The sequence below is a fragment of the Rhinatrema bivittatum genome, chromosome 1, assembly GCF_901001135.1.
Source record: "Rhinatrema bivittatum chromosome 1, aRhiBiv1.1, whole genome shotgun sequence".
Classification (NCBI taxonomy): Eukaryota; Metazoa; Chordata; class Amphibia; order Gymnophiona; family Rhinatrematidae; genus Rhinatrema; species Rhinatrema bivittatum.
The window spans coordinates 708196043-708214808 of NC_042615.1; the positions used below are offsets into that span (position 1 = coordinate 708196043).

Here is an 18766-nt window from a genome sequence, read left to right on the forward strand (position 1 = left end):
TTGGAGGGCTGTACGTGTGGGTCTATTCGAGGTACGGGGGAGGAGTGGGGGGTGGATCCAATTGAGGTTAGAGTTCAACAGACTTTTGTGGATGATGGAAAGGGCTTTATAAAGAATTCGAGAGTGTATAGGGAGCCAATGAAGTTCGATAAGTGTGGGGGTGATGTGGTCTCTTTTTTTTTAATTTGATAGTATCCTAGCGGCAGCATTTTGTAATAGTTGTAAGGGTTTGGTATGTGTTGCGGGAATGCCAAGAAAGAGTGCATTACAGTAGTCTACCTTAGATAAAATGATAGACTGGAGTACAGTGCAGAAATCAGAGAAGTGTAGCAGCGGTCTGAGTTTTTTTATGGTTTGGAGCTTAAAATAGCATTCCTTGATGATAGATTTAATGAAGGGTTTGAAAGTAAGATGATATCAATAAGAACACCAAGGTTGCGAACGTGTGATGGGAAAGATGTGGAAGAGTATGCAGGTGGGATGTCTGGGAGCGGTGGCCTATTAGATATGATTAAAAGTTCAGTTGGCTGGGATTTAGAGCTAGTTGCATGTCATTTAGGAGTTTGTTGATGGAGGAGAGACAGGATTCCCAGTTTAGAAGAGCAGTCTGGAGAGAGTCAGAGAATGGGAATATGAGTTGCACATCGTCTGCATAAATGAAATGCTTGATGTGAAGGTTAGTGAGGAGAGTGGTGAGGGGAAGCATGTATATATTAAAGAGGGTGGAGGAGAGGGAGGAACTTTGGGGAACACCTTGGGGAAGACTGATGGGGTCAGATTCATTGTTATCAACTAATACTGTGAAAAGGCGATCCTGGAGATACGATTGTATCCAGGAGAGGGCATTGCCAGTAATCCCGATACTCCTGAGGATGTTGAGGAGGACATCGTGATTGACTGTGTCGAATGCCGCTGAGATGTCAAGCATGGCAATCAGATAAGAGGAACCTGAGTCGGTTCCTCTAATGAGGGTATCGTGTAGGGAGAGCAGCAGGGTTTCAGTACTTAAGTGCTTCCTGAAACCGTGTTGTGTAGATGGGAGAATATTGTTATGTTCCAGGTGATCGGAGAGGCGTGAGTTGACTATTTTTTCAAGAATTTTAGCTAGGAGGGGTAGGTTAGAGACGGGTCTGTAATTAGCTAATGTGTCGGGGTCAAGATTGGGTTTTTTGAGTAGCGGTTTCACTACTGCTTGTTTAAGAACATTAGGGACTATGCCGTGCTCTAGGGAACAGTTAAGAATATTTGAAAGTGGTTTGGCGATCACCTCGGGGATAGCTAGCAGGAGTTTAGTGGGGATGGTTTCGGAGGGATGAGATGATGGTTTCAATTTTTTAAGGATGTTTTGTACTTCCAGGGAGGAGGAAGAGTCAAAAGATGAGAGGGAGACTGGAGAGTTGATAGTGGGCAGACAGATATTGACGTTATTGCGTGAGAATTGTGCAGTAATGGAGGAGACCTTGTTTTTAAAGAATTGTGCTAATTCATTGCAATGATTTTTAGAGGAATTAGCTGGTAGTTGTGTGTGGGCGGGAGAGGTGAGGTCAGCAACTTGGGGTTATATTGCATACCATGTATTTTTTTAGCATAGTAATTACGTTTAGACTGGAGGATGGAATTTCTATATTCATGCATTCGTTGGTAGTATAATGTTTTAGTTACGGGGGATTGGTATTTGCGCCAGGACCTTTCAGCTGTTCTGAGTTGGATTTTAAGATTCCTAAGATCAGGCGTGTACCAGGGTTTTCTGTTTCTACGGTTCAGGTTGATAGTTTTCGTTATTAGAGGGCAATGTTTGTCAGCAATGCTAAGGGTGAGATTGAGCCAGGTAGAGAAGGCATTATCTGGGGCTGAGAGGTCAATTTGGCTGTCTATGTCAGAGCATGCTTGTGAGATGGTATCTATAGTGCAGGGTTTGTGAAATTTGAAAGAAATGGGCTGATGGGGCATGGTGGGGGACATTTGCGGGAGTGAGAGTTTAGTCTGAATCAGGGAGTGGTCAGACCAGGGTACTGTCATGCATGATGGGGGATTGCTTATGTTGATAGGAGAGTTGATAAAGATCAGATCAAGTGTGTGGCCAGCTTTGTGTGTGGGAGAGTTCACAATTTGTTGGAAACCCATGGCTTCGAGGGAGGAGAGGAATGCTTCACATGCTGGGGATTGCGGGGAGGTATCCACGTGTAAGTTAAAATCTCCTAGGAGAATTGTGGGTATGTCAGGGGATAGTGAGTTTGCAAAAAATTCGATAAGGGGAGGTGAATCTTTCTCCAGGAGACCTGGGGGTGTATAAATGAGACACAGTTGGAGTGACTTCGATTTGAAAAAGCCAATTTCGTACTGGTTTGGAATATCACATTTCTGGGACAGTAGTTTAAATTCCTTTTTTATGCTATTGCCCGATGCGATATTGCCCCTAATTTAACTAAATCCCACCCACCCCAAAAATTCACATTCGTGCCATGTGTCACCATACTTTCCGCATGCATTATGGCGTTAACACCATAACACATTTTGCTGAATGATGAGGTAAATGTTTTGTGATTTTAATTCTTTATAACAGTTTCCATGATTTTTCCTGGCACTGCTCACTGGTCTACAGTTTCCCGGCTCACCCCTGGAGCCCTTTTTAAATACCGGGATTACATTGGCCATCTTCCAGTCTTCAGAAACAATGGAAGATTTTGATAGGTTACAAATTAATTGAAATAGGTCTGAAATTTCATATTTTAGCTCTTTTAGAACCCTAGCGTGTATGCCATCCAGTCCAGGTGATTTACTACAGTTTGTCAATCTTGCCTACCACATTTTCCAGGTTCACCACAATTTGGTTCACTTCATCTGAATCACCACCCTTGAAAACCATCTCCGGAACGGGGATCTCATCAACATCCTCTTCAGTAAACATTGAAGCAAAGAAATTGTTTAATTTTACCATGATGGCCTTATCTTCTTTAAGTGCACCTTCAACCCCTTAATAATCTAATGGTCCAACTGACTCCCTTGCAGGCTTTCTGCTTCGGATTTATTTTTTAAAAAGTTTTTATTGGGAGTTTTTGCCTCTAAGGCCAATTTCTTTTCAAATTCTCTTAACCTGTCTTATCAATGTCTTACATTTAACTTGCCAATACTTATGCTTAATCCTATTTCCTTCTGATGGATCTTTCTTCCAATTTTTGAATGAAGATATTTTGGCTAAAATAGCCTCTTTCACCTCACTTTTTAACCATGCTGGCAATCATTTGACCTTCCTTCCACCTTTCTTAGTACGAGAAATACATATGGGCTGTGTTTCTAGGATGATATATATATATATATATATATATATATATTTTATTTTATTTTTATTTTTTTTTTACAATGTCCAGGCCTGTTGCACACTTTTAACCTTTGTAGCTGCACCTTTCAAAAATTTTTTTACACTATTTTTCTCATTTTATCAAAGTTTCTCTTTTGAAAGTTTAGTGCTACAGCCATGGATTTACTTACTGTCCCCCTTCCAGTCATTAATTCAAATTTGATCATATTAAGATCACTATTGCCAAGCGGCCCCACCACCATTATCTCTCACCAAACCTGCCCTCCACTCCACTGAGAATTGGATCTAAAATTGCTCCCTGAACCAATTGCTCCATAAACTGTCATTTATTCCAACCAGGAACTTTCTCTCTCCAGCATATCCTGATGTCAATATTAGGGTAATTGAAATCTCCCATTATTACTGCACTACCAATTTGGTTATCTTACCTAATTTCTCTTAGCATTTCACTGTCCATCTCACCATCTTGGCCAGGTGGTCGGGAGTATACGCCTATCACTATACTTTTCCCCAACACACAAGGGATTTTTATCCATAAAGATCCGATTGTGCATTTAGTCTCATGCATGATTTTTATCCTGTTGGACTCTATGTCATCCCGCTACCAAGATGCTCCTCTCTTTCATTGCAATTTCATTTGTACCCTGGTATAGCACTATCCTATTGGTTATCCTCTTTCCACCATGTCTCTGAGATGCCAATTAAGTCTATGACATCATTCAGTGCGATGCAGTCTACTAACCAGTTGGACAATGAATGTTTGGCCACTAATATGCCCAATCTGATAGGAACATAAGAAACAAATGGTTGAAAAGCCACACTAGAGTACTAAGTTCTTCTGTTACAGTACACCAAGGCCCTTTTACATTCTAAAGGTATGAAGGGCTTTCTCGCCTTCATGTGTTTGTGGACTCAGGAAAAAAAACTTAGATAACACAATGACTAGATTAATATAGAAAGTGAATACTACTTTTGGTTAATCTTCAGGTGGGTGCAAAGCACCACCCTATTGTGAAAGAACTGCATATAAGTAGGATAATGAACTAAAGCTTGAAGTTTGCTGACTCATCTGGCTGATGCGACTGCTACAAGGAACATTTCTTTCCATGTTAAGAACTTGAGTAAAGCAGACTCTAAGGGTCAAACGGCAGCTTTATTAGTTGTGCTAGAACCACATTTAGGTCTCATAGAACTGCGGTTTGACAACTGGAGGGTTTGTATTCCATAAGCCTTTCATGAATTTAGAAACTAAGGGATGGGTGGAGTTTGGCTTGCCTTCAATTGGACTACGATAGCTGCTATGGCATTGAATTGTATTTTTACTCATGAGGTGCTAAGTCCTGAAGAAGAAAGAGAGCAAATAGCTCAGTAGCTCTTAAGGTACACAAAGTATCGTGTTGACACCACGTGGAGAATCTTTATCATTTAAAACGTTGTAGGCACTTCTAGTTGATGGTTTTCTGGCAAACATTATTATGTCCTCAACTTCCTTTGGTAAAGAGAATACAGCCATTATTGAGCATTCAACTTCCAAGCCATAAAGTTGAGGGAGGGAAGGTTTGGAGGAAAGAGACATCCTTCTTCATGAATTAATAAGGATAGATTTGATCCGAGAGAGATCAGAAGACTGCTGGACAGCAGTGAACCAAAATTGCCTGGGCCAAGCTGGAGCTACCAGGATCAGACAGGCCCTGTCTGAGCATTTTTTACATTGTTCCAGCAATCAATGGAATTGGTGAAAAAGCATACATGAAATCTTTATTCCAGAAAAGCATCCTGAGAAAATCTGAGACTGCTGGAAAGAATGAGTGGAGAAAAACCTTAAGTTTTCTGTTTTGTTCTGATGCAAATAGGTTGATTGCTGAAAGTCCATATAGACTGAATAGTTTGTTGACCACTGACTGTTTCAAAAAATCATTTGGGTGATCGAAAACCTCTGCTGAAGTTATCTGGTATCGAGTTGGAGATCCCTAAAAGATAGGTTGCATGCAGGACAGCTTGATGTCTGCATGCCTATTTCCATATCTTTATTGCTACTTGGCAGAGAGCCCATGACCCTGTGCCTCACTATCTGGCCACATAAAACATGGCTACTTAGTTGTTGGTTTGACTAAGAATCACTTCCCGTGGAAGAGGTAAGTGAACATTATTAGAGCATATCTGAACACTAAGTTCCAAGAGGTTGATTTGAAATGGTCTATAAATGATCAAGCTCCTTAAGTTTGAAAGGACACCATATGGACTGCATCTGTCACCATTGTGACTTTGTGAGGGCATAGATGGTGTAGTGATTCCTCCTGAAGGGGTCTAGCCACCATGGCAGATCCTGTTTCTTTCCCCATGAAATTTTCACTTTGGTAGTCAGGGATTGCATTAGCTGGTCCCCTTAGGCGTGGAGGCCCCACTGCAGGAGATGTATGTGAAGGCGGGTTATTGAGACTACATGAATTGCAGCCTGTCAGGGGCGGCAGAATGGAGTCAAGGACAATCCCTGCAGAAGCGGTATAGGGCTGCAAGTCAGATCTGTAGGTAGTCCTCTGTCTACCCAGCTCGTTTCTTGCAGGTTGAACCCTTGGGTTCTGTGAACCAGTAAGACTTGCATTCTAGAGATCATCATGCTTGGTGCTGGATTCAGACAGAGCTGCAGGCTGGATTGGTACTGAGGGCAGACAGAAGATGGATATATGCAGGGCTGGAACACAGTATAGGCTGGAACCAGATGCAAAGGCAAGATCTGGGAAGGCATATAAGGGACTGGATTGGGCAAGGCAGGGCAAGACAAGGGCAGAGCAAGACAAGACAAGGACAGGACTAGACATGGATTGGACAGAACAGGCAATAAACAGGAAAGCCCAACAAGCACAAGGCTGACCAAGCAAACCTAGGTGGCTTGAAGGCCATAAGGCTGGATAGGAAAGCACAAGAGGGCACAGAGCATGGCAGGTAGATCTGAAATGTCGCAGAGCAAGGTCAATGAGGAGAGGAAGTGAGATGCAGAATGAAGGCATTTGTAGTTGAGAAGGAGGAGCTTGAACTGTACGCGGGAGCAGATAGGGAGCCAATGCAGTGACTTCAGAAGAGGGATTATGTGAACATAGCAACTTCGTGAAAGATAAGTCACGCAGAGAGACGGCATGCTGGGAGATCTGTGAAGAGCAGGCTGCAATAGTCTAAGAGAGAGGAGATAAGAGAGTGGATAAGGGTTCTGGTACTGTGTTCAGAAAGGAAAGGCTGGATTTTGGCAATGTTATAAAGAAAGAAACAGCACATTTTAGCAGTGTTTTGGATATGCATAGAGAAGGAGAGAGAGGAGTCAAAGATGACTCCAAGGTTGCGGGCCAATGGGACCGGAATGATCACCATGTTATCCACAAAAACAGAGAAAGAAGGGAGAAGGGAGGTGGGCTTGGGGGTGGGGGGGGGGGGGAAGATAAGGAGCTCCATCTTGGCCGTGTTGAGTTTAAGGTGGCAGCAGGACATCTAGGCAACAATGTCAGACAGGCAGGCAGAGATTTCTGGTGTACAAAAAGGTAGATCTGGGAGTCATCAGCATAAAAATGGTATTGGAAGCCGTAAGAGGAAATCAGAGCACCAAGAGAATTAGTATATAATGAGAAGAGAAGAGGGCCCAGGTCGGAGCCCTGAGGCACACCAATTGATAGTGAAATAGCAGTAGAAGAGGAACCACCAGAAGAAATGCTAAAAGTGAGATGGGAGAGGTAAGAAAAGAACCACACAGAATACAGTCCCAAAATCCAAGCAAGGAGAGAATATCAAAGACTAGGTCATGATCAACAGTGTCAAAAGCAGCAGACAGGTCAAGGAGGATAAGGACAGAATAAAGGCCTTTGGCTTTAGCCATAACTTACTCCTGGGGGAATTCTGCGCAAAAAACAAAATTCAGCAAAATTCTTTAAACTTTATATTGGTCAAAATAACACAGTTTACATGACAGTCTTCGCTCTCCCTACTCCCCTGGCCACTTTGCCCTCTCAGGCCCCAACTCCTCCACCTCTAGGCTCAACCCCTTCCACTCTATTGCCAGTCCCAGAGTTTGACCCCGTTCTCAGTACTGCCCCTCACACAGGCTCCCTCTGACCCTCCATCTCTCTAGTACACATACACACACCCTCAGACTCCCTCACTCTCTCGTGTACACACACACACACCTATCCCCTCATACAAGGCCCTCTTTCTTGCATACACACCCACACAAGCTCCCGTTGTCTCTCACACATACATCCTCACACAGGCTACCTATGTCTCTCTCTCACGCACCCGTTCACACAGGCTCTGTGTCTCACAAATACACAATCCCTTCACACAGGCTAGCACCCTCACATACACACGATCCCTTTTTCATACACACAAGCTCCCAATCTCTCACACACATACACACTCCTTCACAATTTCCTCATATAGGCTCCCTCTCTCTGAAACCCACACTCAAGCATCCCCTCCCCCCTTACCTCCCATGCTCTCTCTCACCCTCCCCTCTCTCTCTCTCACACACACACACACTCTCTCTCTCTCTCACCGGGGGCCTTCCATTTCGCCGCAAACAGCACACTGGGGCCTTCATCTTCGCCATGAACGGAGCACATCCCGTGGCACACGCGGGACGCGCTCCTCTTCACAGCATGCCGGGGTCTCCTCTGCTATTTTCTGCACAGAATTTGGCAATTCTGCACTCCACAGTAGCGCAGATTTCCCCCAGGACTAATAAACAGGTCATTGGAAACTTTGGCAAGGGCAGTTTCAGTTGAATGTAGAGGGCAAAAACCAGACTGTAATAGATCAAGAACAGCTTGAGATGTAAGAAAGTCAAAACAGTAGTGGTGAACAGCATATGTTCAAGTAGTTTGGAGGCAAAAGGGAGAAGGAAGATGGGACAATAATTGGCAGGACAGGTAGGAACCAGTGAGGTTTTTAAGGAATATTTTGATTACAGCACGTTTGCAGGCAGCAGAAACAGTAGCAGTGGAGAATGATAAACTGAGGATTGACAGATAAAAGAGATAACTGCAGTGAAGAAGGAGCTGAGGAACTGGGTGAGGACAGGGTCAGAGGAACAAGTAGTGAGTTTGGAAGAAGAGCCTAAAGTGTACATTTGGGAGGGGCACATGACAGGGATCCCCCCTTTCACCCCTGCTATTCATGCTCTCATTAGAACTCTTTGCTGAAAAGGCTAGGAATAACTTGCATATAATGGGGGTGACAGTTGGAAAGCAGTCATACGAGCTGACTTTATTCGTGGATGCCTTGATGTTCACGCTTACGGATCCAGCCCTAACATTGAAGACCTTACTAGATGAAATATGAGGGTATGGAGCTGTCTTGGGGTTCAAGGTTAAAAAGAATAAATCAGAGGTAATAAATCTAATGCTGTGAAAGGGAGATGGCAATCAGTTTGCATGACCTTTCAAGTAGGCTAAGGAGAGTGTAAAATACTTGGAAGTACAGATTGGGGTGAATTTGGATAGACTATTTGGTCTAAATTATGGCTCCCTATTATTGGAAATATTCATAGATCTAGATAGATGGGAACGATTACAGCTGTCCTGGCTGGGCAGAATTCATACAGTCAAAATGAACATCCTTGCTAGTTTCTGCTATGTATTCCAGAGGTCTCTCCCAATTGCCATTCCTGATAGAATGCTGAAAGGCTGGCAGAGGAAGATCTTTCGATTTATTTGGGAGAGGTGGCCAGAGAGGTCCTGTATTAACTAAAGAGTCAGGAGGGACTGGAGATATCAAACCTTGCTTATTACTATATTGTGGTACAGTTGAGAGCAATGATAGAGCGGCATAGCAAGGTTAAGCATAAAATCTGGATAGGTTTGGAACAGGAGACGGTGGGTGTCTCCTCACTCGAAATGTTTATATGGTGGACTGAAAGGCATAGGAATTTAAGAATGCATCACCCTTCACTCAGTTAACAGTAGCATTATAAGAAAGATAAGAGGGACCTGCTAGGAGACAAGCTGTGCTGGCAATTGTACCTCTTTTTATTTAATAGGGATTTCCCACTGGGGAACTCTGTAGGGGCAGCAACACAATGGATAGCTCAGGTACTTGAGCAACTGGAACAGGTGTGGGATGGCAGAGGTATATGCTCATTGGAAGACTTATGTAACATATATCCACTGGAGGAAAACAATAGATTCCCTTATCTACAATTAACGTCTTATGTTCATTCTAGGGGAATTGTAGAGGTCCTCCAAAAGAATAAAACAATGGTCGAAGGATACTGTGCGAGAACAGATGTAATAACCAAGATTATATCCAAAATATCTCTCTTACTGGTTGGAGAACTCCAATATAAACTAAAGTATATCTTAGTCTGGGAGTTTTCCAGCCCCCGCGGGCCAACTGGAAGCCTCCTTTCTTCCTACCCACACTGCCCAATGAGAAGCCTCCTTCATTCTGCCTGCCCCCGCGCAGGCCAATCGGAAGCCTCCTCCCTTCAACCTGCCAGAGGGAGTAGGAAGAAGGGAGGCAAATCATATATTGCAAAACTAAAGGACTCTCAAGGGAATCCCATTCAGAAAGCGACGTCTATCTGCGCCGCTTTTAGAGATTTCTATATGCAATTGTACACAGATGATAGACGGGGGGGGGGGGGGGGGGGGAGGGGGGCTCGGAACAAGAAGAAGAGTTCTTCAAGGGCTTACCTATCACCCAAGATCAACTAGCTCAACTTAACCAGCCTATACAATTAGTGGAAATAGTAAGTGTAATTAAAACGAGTAAAAGGGGGAAGGCCCCAGGCCCAGATGGCTTTAGTGTGGAATATTACAAAAGCCTTCTCTATCAAATAGCCCTGGACCTATTGCAATTTTATGCCGCAGCCCAACAGCGGAAGGCCTTCCCGGACGGGTTGACAAGGGCTTTTATTACAGTTCTGGAAAAACTGGGTAAAGACCTAGCTTTAACTTCGTCGTATCGGCAGATTTCCTTACTAAATTTCGAGGACAAGCTGTTCGCTAAAATAATGGCAGATAGATTGAGCAAGTATTTCCAACCATAATCACTCAAACTCAAGTAGGATTTGTAAAAGGGAGGTCAGTAAGTTCGAATCTGACTAAATTAATAATAGCTATGGAAGAAACTGGAGCTAGAGGAACCCCAGCCTTAGTAGTAAGATTCGATTCAGAAAAGGCGTTTGATAGGGTATCGTGGTCCTACCTGTTCTCAGTGTTGGAAAGATATGGATTTAGGGGCGACATCATAAAGAACATCGCAATGTTGTACCAGGCCCCTAAATCGGCAATTTTGGCAAATGGTCATGTCTCGGAGGACTTCCAATTACATAGAGGAACTAGGCAGGGATGCCCGTTGTCTCCCCTGCTGTATATATTAACTATAGACCCTCTCCTTAGAAAGATACGAACAGATTAGTGGCTACAAAGGGAAGTCGCAGGAATTTAAAGTGTCGGCGTTTGCAGACGATGTTCTTGTTTTTCTAACTTCCCCGAAAAAATCGCTGCAACGGGTGCTGACGCATCAGAAAGCATTCGGAATGTTTGCCGGCCTAAAGATAAATGAGGAAAAATCAGAAGCAATGGACCTAGGGCCAAATGTTCAAACTCAGTGGGAAGGGGACTTCCCATTACGTTGGGTGGGGAAGACTATGAGATATCTGGGTATACAATTGACTAGAAAGGTGGAACAAATTAAAGGGGCTAACATAGGATACCTCCTTAAACATATGGAGCAGAGATTAGGCACTTGGTCTGCACTTCCACTATCGATTATGGGCAAGCTAAATCTCCTTCGGATGATGGAACTGCCACGATGGCTTTATGTTTTGCAAAACATCCCAATCTGACTGACAAAACAGGAAACTCAGCACATTAATAGAATATTGACTCGATTTATCTGGGGAGTGGGGGTAGGAGAGCAAGAGTGTGAGTTCCCTGATGCTTCCATATTCGCAAGGAGGACTCTCGTGTCCAAACTGGAGGAACTACAATCTTGCATGCTTATTGAGACATATTTATTTTATTTATTTAGATTTTTTATATACCGACATTCTCGATATACATATCAAATCAAGTCGGTTTCCATATAACTCAACTGTCGCTGGTGAGGCGTTACATTGAACAATAAACAGGGTATTGAACAGAGAACATGTAGCGTTATATTAAACAATCAACAGGTTATTAAACCAAATAACGTAAATCAATAAATATTAAATATTAAATATAAAGTTATAAAAATAGGTGACAAGATTCGTCAAATAACATGGATAAATGATACAATAACTGCAAATAAGTGGTGGTAATGTTGAATAGTACCGGTAGGGTATACAGGTGGCAGAGTACAATGTTGAAAGACCTAACTATGGGAAGAGCGTGGGCTATACTGATAATGTTTCAAGAGAGGGTCTTTCTTAGCAGGAGGGTGGACTGTCCAAATAAGGTCCTGAGGGTCTTGAGGGTATGGTCGGTGTTGGACTTAAAATTGCGCTATTTTGTACTTTGACCTGTGTCGAAATGATTCTGCGATTCCGGAAAGGCTTGCCGGAAGAGCCATGTTTTGAGGTTTTTCTTGAAGGTTAGATGGCAGTTTTCAAGTCGAAGATCTGGCGGTAACGAATTCCAAAGGGTGGGCCCGGCTGTGGAGAGGGCTCGTTTAGCTAGCGAAGTTTTAATCGGGGGAGCATGTAAAGAACCTTTATAGTTATATCTGATAGGTCTTTTTGATGTGTGAAGGCGGAGTTGCGAGGTAAGGTTTAGGTGGGCGCTTCCCATAATATCCTTGTGGATCATTGATAATGACTTGAAAGTGATTCTAGCTTTTATGGGAAGCCAGTGGAGGTAGCGCAGAATAGGAGTGATGTGGGCTCTTTTGTTGGTGTTGGTGAGTAGCCTCGCCGCAGCGTTTTGTACCATTTGTAAGGGTTTTATGGATGATAATGGAAGACCTAGCAATAGAGAATTGCAGTAGTCTAACTTGGACAGAATTAAAGACTGAACTACTAAACGGAAGTCACTGAAGTGGAGGAGTGGTTTCAGATTTTTTAGTACTTGGAGTTTGAAGTAACATTCTTTGGTTGTATTGTGAATGAAAGATTTAAGGTTGAATTGATTGTCGATGCGCACCCCTAAATCTCTGACTGAAGGTGAGTGGTTGATGGGTGGTGTTGTGGATTGTGTTGAGCTTTGGGCGTTGAAAAGTGTGTGGTTTTCGTCTGGCGAGATGATGAGGATTTCTGTTTTATTTGTGTTGAGTATAAGGTTGAGGCTGGATAACAAGGAATTGATGGATAGTAAGCAGTTGTTCCAGTGAGCCCAGGTTTTTTGGAGTGATTCTGTGATGGGAAGAAGTATCTGAATGTCATCAGCGAAAATATAGTGCTTTAGCTTGAGGCTGGAGAGTAGGTGGCAGAGTGGAAGCAGGTAAATGTTAAAAAGGGTAGGGTAGAGCGATGAACCTTGAGGTACTCCTCTGATTGCTTTTCTAGGAGGTGATTCTACGTTATTTATCTTGACTTTGTAGGTTCTATTTTCTAGGAATGATTGAAACCAACTATGAGCTTCTCCTTGTATTCCTATATCCGATAGCCGTTCGAGGAGGATGTCGTGATTTACCGTGTCGAATGCGGCGGATAAGTCGAGAAGAGCGAGGAGGTACGGTTGTTTTCTTTCGAGGTTTAGGAGGATGGTGTCGGATAGAGATGTGAGTAGAGCTTCTGTGTTTTGTGTTTTCCTGAATCCAAACTGAAAGGGGGAGAGTAAATTGTTCTCCTCCAGGTAATCGGACAGTTGCTTATTGACGAATCTCTCCATTACTCTTGAGATAAGGGGTAGGTTGGCTATCGGGCAGAAGTTGGCGGGGTCTGTTGTTGGCAGGTTAGGTTTTTTTAGTAATGGTTTCAGAATGGCTATTTTCAGTTGTTCTGGGACCTTTCCTTGAGTTAAGGAGCAATTTATGATGTTTGCTAAAGCTTTAGAGATGGTGTTGGGAGTAGATAGTAAAAGATTGGAGGGAATGGTGTCCAGTGGGTGGGAGGATGGTTTAAGTTTATTGAGGATGCTTTCAATTTCCAGAGATGATGGGGTCTCGAATGATGATAAGCTGCATTTTGTGGAGATTGAGATAGAAGTGCTATGGGGTGAAGTTGCTGGCAGCTGTTGGGTGGAGATTTGTTTGAGAAGGTTGGTGATCTTGTTGTCGAAGTAGATTGCTAGTTCCAATGCTTTGTCTGCTGCTTGTTCGTCCGGGATGATTGGTGGAGAGGGTTTTGTAAGGGAAGAAACAAATGAGAATAAGGCTTTGGAATCGAATGCGAAGATATGCAAGATTGGTTCCGGGGCTCAAACTTGTACTCCCCATATGAATTTATATTAGATTGGACAGCGCCATATTATCCCGAATATTTTCTGCATTTACATGACACTGAGGTTCCAGCCCCTTATAAGAAAAGCCTATTAATACAAGCGTGTAGAAGAGCTTGGCTTTATTTATGCAGGTCCAAGCTTCAGACTGAAAGGGGCATATCACCATATCTTACTTTTAGAGGCAACCCGCAGTTTACGGTGGGAAACACTAACACTGTTTTTCACAGATGGGAAATAGCGGACCTAACTAAGGTGGTTCAGATGTGGGATGATGACTAGGCTCATGTACGAAGCTTCGGGGAATTGCAAGCCCATTACACACTTGATTCTAAAGATTTTTACGCATACCTGCAGGCTAGGCACTACATAGATTCCTTGATAACACAATGCGGCCTATTCCAGAAACCTCAATTAACAAGATTATTTATTTATTTATTTAACATTTTTATATACCGCAGTTCATGTAGCAATCTACATATCACTTCGGTTTACATTAGAACATTAAACAACCATGTGAGAATGGGATTACATTGAACAAGGGAGATAAACTTGGATCAAAAACGGAACTGGGGAAATAAGGTACTACTGAATAAATAAAGGTAATAAATTCTTTAGAAGGAAGACTAACCTGGAAGAGGGTCTAGGTGCGTACTGGGATAATTAAAATTACTGTACATGGAGCATATAATTGGAATGGTTGAACGTAGAGTTGAAAAGCTAAACTGATATATAAACTGAGGGAATCTGATAGAATAGCTTGTAGGATAGTAATGTGAGGTGGAGGGAAATTATTGGCCTAAATTAAAAGCTTGTTCGAATAGCCAGGTTTTGAGTCTCTTTTTAAAGGTGATGGGGCATAGTTCCTGCCGGAGTACTGGAGGTAAAGAGTTCCATTGCGCAGGGCCCGCTGTAGATAGAGATTGTTTATTTAAGGAGGTTTTGATGGGCGGGGCGAGGAGAAGAGAGTATCTCTATAAGCTGTTCTCACCGGTCTGGAAGGTATATGTGGTCGGAGAGGGATACTGAGTTCCAGAGTGATGAGGTTATGAATAGCTTTGTGTATGATTGTTAGAGCTTTGTATGTGATTCTGAACTTAATTGGGAGCCAGTGTAGGTTTCTCAGAATCGGGGTAATAAGGTTTCTTTTGTTGGTCTTGGTTAGAATCCTGGCTGAGGCGTTTTGCAGTATCTGTAAGGGTTTTATGGTGTTGGCTGGGAGGCCGAGTAGAAGAGAATTACAGTAGTCAATTTTTGAGAAAATGATTGCTTGGAGAACTGAACGGAAGTCTTGGAAGTGGAGGAGTGGTCTGAGCCTTTTTAGGACTTGTAACTTATAGAAACCATCCTTGGTAGTGTTATTAATAAATCTCTTTAGGTTTAGTTGATTGTCCATGATGACTCTGAGGTTTCTAATTTGAGGAGAGAAGGATGGTAGACAATTAGGGAGTAAGTTAGACGTTGCATAGCTGCCGTCCTGTGAGACGAGTAGTATTTCAGTTTTATTGGGGTTAAGGATTAAGTTAAGGCTAATGAGCAGGTTGTTGATGGCTTGAAGGCAGCTGTTCCAGAATTCTAGAGATTTTTGTAGCGATTCGGTAACCGGGATGAATATTTGCACATCGTCTGCGTAGATGTAGTGAATTAGTTTTAGTTTGGTGAGGAGCTGGCAGAGTGATAAAAGATAAATGTTGAAGAGGGTGGGGGATAAGAATGAGCCTTGAGGGACTCCCAGAGAAGAGCGGACGGGGTGTGATTCGTTATTGTTAATTTTGACCTTGTAAAATCTGTTACGTAGAAAAGATTTGAACCAGCTGAGAGCAGTGCCTTTGATGCCGATGTCAGATAGCCGATCCAAGAGTGTTGAGTGGTTCACCGTGTCAAATGCGGCTGATAGATCGAGGAGAATGAGTAGACCGAGTTGTTTTTTGTCAAGATTCAAAAGTATCGAGTCTGTTAAAGAGATTAAGAGAGTTTCTGTGTTTCGGGCTTTTCGGAAGCCGAACTGAGAGGGGGCTAATATTTTGTTATCGTCTAAGAACTCCGAAAGTTGCTTGTTAACTATTTTCTCTAACATTTTGGCAATGAAGGGGAGTTTGGCAATCGGACAATAGTTGGCGAGGTCATCTGGAGACAGGTTGGGTTTTTTCAGAAGAGGTTTTAGAATTGCTAGTTTCAAAGGATCAGGGACTGACCCTTGCATTAGTGAGCAATTGATGTCGGCAATTGGTTTGGCGATGGTTTTTGAGATGGCGATGAGTAAGTTGGAGGGGATCGCATCTATTGGGTGTGAGGCAGGTTTGAGCTTCTTTAGGATTGATTCAATCTCTAAGGTGGATGTCAGCTCGAAGGTTTCCAGACTTGTCTTCTGTTGAGTAAGTGGAGAGTAGGCTGGTGAAGGAAGAGGGAAGTTATTGGCAGTTAAAGGTCGGATCAGGTCGGTGATTTTTTTCTTGAAGTAAGTTGCTAACTCTGAGGCTTTGATGGCCGCTTGATTGTCCGGGATGGTCCTGGGGGAAGATATGGTGAGAGACGAGATGAGAGAAAATAAAGCTTTAGCATCGAAGAAGAAGTGGGGTATTTTCTGTGAGAAAAAGTCCTTCTTTGTTTGCAGGATAGATATCTGGTAGCAGTGCATGAGAGATGTGTACGTAACCATGTTTGATGTGGAAGGATTTTTTCGCCATGTATGTTCAAATCTTCTAAGCTCTTGTTTTAGAGATTTAAGTTGAGAGGTGTACCAAGTTTTCCTGTTGTTCGAATTAGGGTGGATGGCTTTAGTGGTTAAAGGGCACATAAGGTCTGCTAAGTTCTTAGTTATGTTGATCCAGGAGGATGTGGCTAAATTGGCATCCGTGAGGTCTAGTTTGTCTAATGTAGTGGATAGACGATGGCTAAGGGTTTCTGGGTTGCATAACTCCTGAATTGGACTGTTGTTTTTTGTAATGGTAGGAGGATGGGTTGGGAGCGCTTCAGAGTTGTGGAAATCAACCTGTGGTCAGACCAGGGGACTGGGGAGCAGGTTGTCGATGAGGTAGGGGTAAGGCTTTCATTTATGAAAATTAAATCCAGTGTGTGTCCCGCTTTGTGCGTCGGGCCTTTGATGATTTGTTTGAAACCCATATACTTAAGAGTGGTGAGAAAGGTTTCACAGCTGGTGGATTGGGGGGTTTTATCCACGTGGAGGTTGAAATCTCCCATTAATATAGCAGGGGTGTCTGTGTTGACGTGTTTGGCTAAGAGTTCAATTAAAGGAGATGGGTCAGATTCTAGACTTCCTGGTGGGGCGTAGGTAAGGCAGATTTGAAGGTTTTTAGATTTGAATATTGCGAGTTCGAGAGAGGTTGATGAGTTTGAAAACTGTAGAGATAGCCCTAGTACTTTTTTTGCTGCTAGTAATAGACCGCCACCTCTTTTTTTCAGTCTGGGGATAGAGAAGATGTCGTAGGCATGTGTAGGGAATTGGTTGATTAGTGCCATGTCTTCAGGTTTTAGCCATGTTTCGGTAATTGCGCAGCAGTCCGGTTGTAAGTCTGTTAGGTAGTCAAATAGGAGATGAGTTTTTTTAGAAAGTGATTGAGCATTAATCAGGGATAAGGAGAGTAGCGTGAGGCCCAGAAGTTGGTTCAGAGGTGATGTCATGATTGGGATAATTCTTTTTTGAATGAAGTTGGGAGTGGAGTGTTTTTTTACGAGGTTTCTCCGTTGGTTGTAGAGGATCGGAATAGTAAAGATGTGCATGAGGGATACTATCTGGATGAGTGCTGGGGAAGTCAGAAAGCGTGCTGGAGAGGTCTGGATGAAAAAAACTGGATGCGAAACTGGGGGAGACTGGTGGATAGCTGGAGGCTTCTGGATGAGTGATGGGGGTGTCTGGATGAGTGCTAGAGGGTGTCTGGGAGAATGCTGGAGGCTTCTGGATGAGAGCTGGGGGCGTCAGGATGAGTGCTGAAGGCGTCTGGAGGATTGCCGGGGGGGTCTTGATGTATGCTGGAGAGGTCTGGGATAATGTTGGGTGAGTGCTAGGAAATGGAGGGTGATAAGTTGGAAGATGCTGGGTGAATATTAGTGGTCCTTATTTAAGATGAACGGATTCTCAGAGGGGCTTGCAGGGGTAGGTTGCAGGCTACAGATGGTAGATGGGCGTCTGGGCTGTTTCTGTGCAGCAGCGCACTGGATTCCGGTAGGTGTTGTAATAATTGGCTTAGAGGGCGGGTGGTTGAAGAGGTAAGATATCAACGGCAGTTCAGCGATACCCTTCAGGGGGCTGCACGAAGGGGTGCACAAAGGGGCGGGCCCCTTTGTGCGGGCCCCTTTGTCGCGCTCCTTTGGCGAGCGATGCCCAGAGGGAGCGCTGGGGTTTAAAGCCCCCTAAGTCGCCTTCCTATTGGTCGCTGACCGGTGGGGAGGCGGGACGCGTGTTGAGGAAGGAGGAGGAGACGCCGGGATCGACGGGCCTCGTGGCCGGTGGGGGAGACGTCGGCGGTAAGTGTTTCAATTTGCGGGCCTTACCCCGATGGGCTCTCGCGCCGGCTGCGCAGGCCCTGGCTCCCACCCCTGTCCGGTCATCTGTTCGCGGGTCCGTCGGGTCTGGGGCGCGCTGGTAAGATTAAGAACCTTTTTCACGCCGGTGGGGAAAAAACAAAATTCTTGCTCGTTTTTTTCCCTTGCAGAGATATTCCCTTGGCGACAGTTTTGGAAGACTTACAAGGCAAATGGGCCTCACAGGCTGGGATAGTATTATCTAAGCAAGACATATCTCAGATACTGACAGATACAGTACAGGTTACAGATAACATTAACCCCTGGGAAATAGGGTATAAAGTACTTCAATGTATGTATATGACTAGAACTAGAATGTATCTGGCTAAGCTATGTACCACAGATCAGTGCCAGAAATGTAATATGGGAAAAGGAACGATGATACACTCATTTTGGGGATGTCCCAAAATTGCTAAATATTGGGACACGGTGACTGCAATTTTGGGGTCTATACTGCAGAAAGACATTCCCAAGACTCCGGATCTCTGTTTGTTGCGACTTCTTAAAGGACCTTTGGAACAATTAAAGGAACATGATCAAATATTCTTAAAGAAGGCCCTAC

At 43.6% G+C, this 18766-nt stretch overlaps 1 protein-coding gene across 4 annotated transcripts in view; it reads right to left on the reverse strand.

Moving 5' to 3' along the window:
• CWC27 (CWC27 spliceosome associated cyclophilin) overlaps positions 1–18766 on the reverse strand; it is a 398702-nt gene that overhangs the window by 371966 nt on the left and 7970 nt on the right. The window lies entirely within an intron of this gene.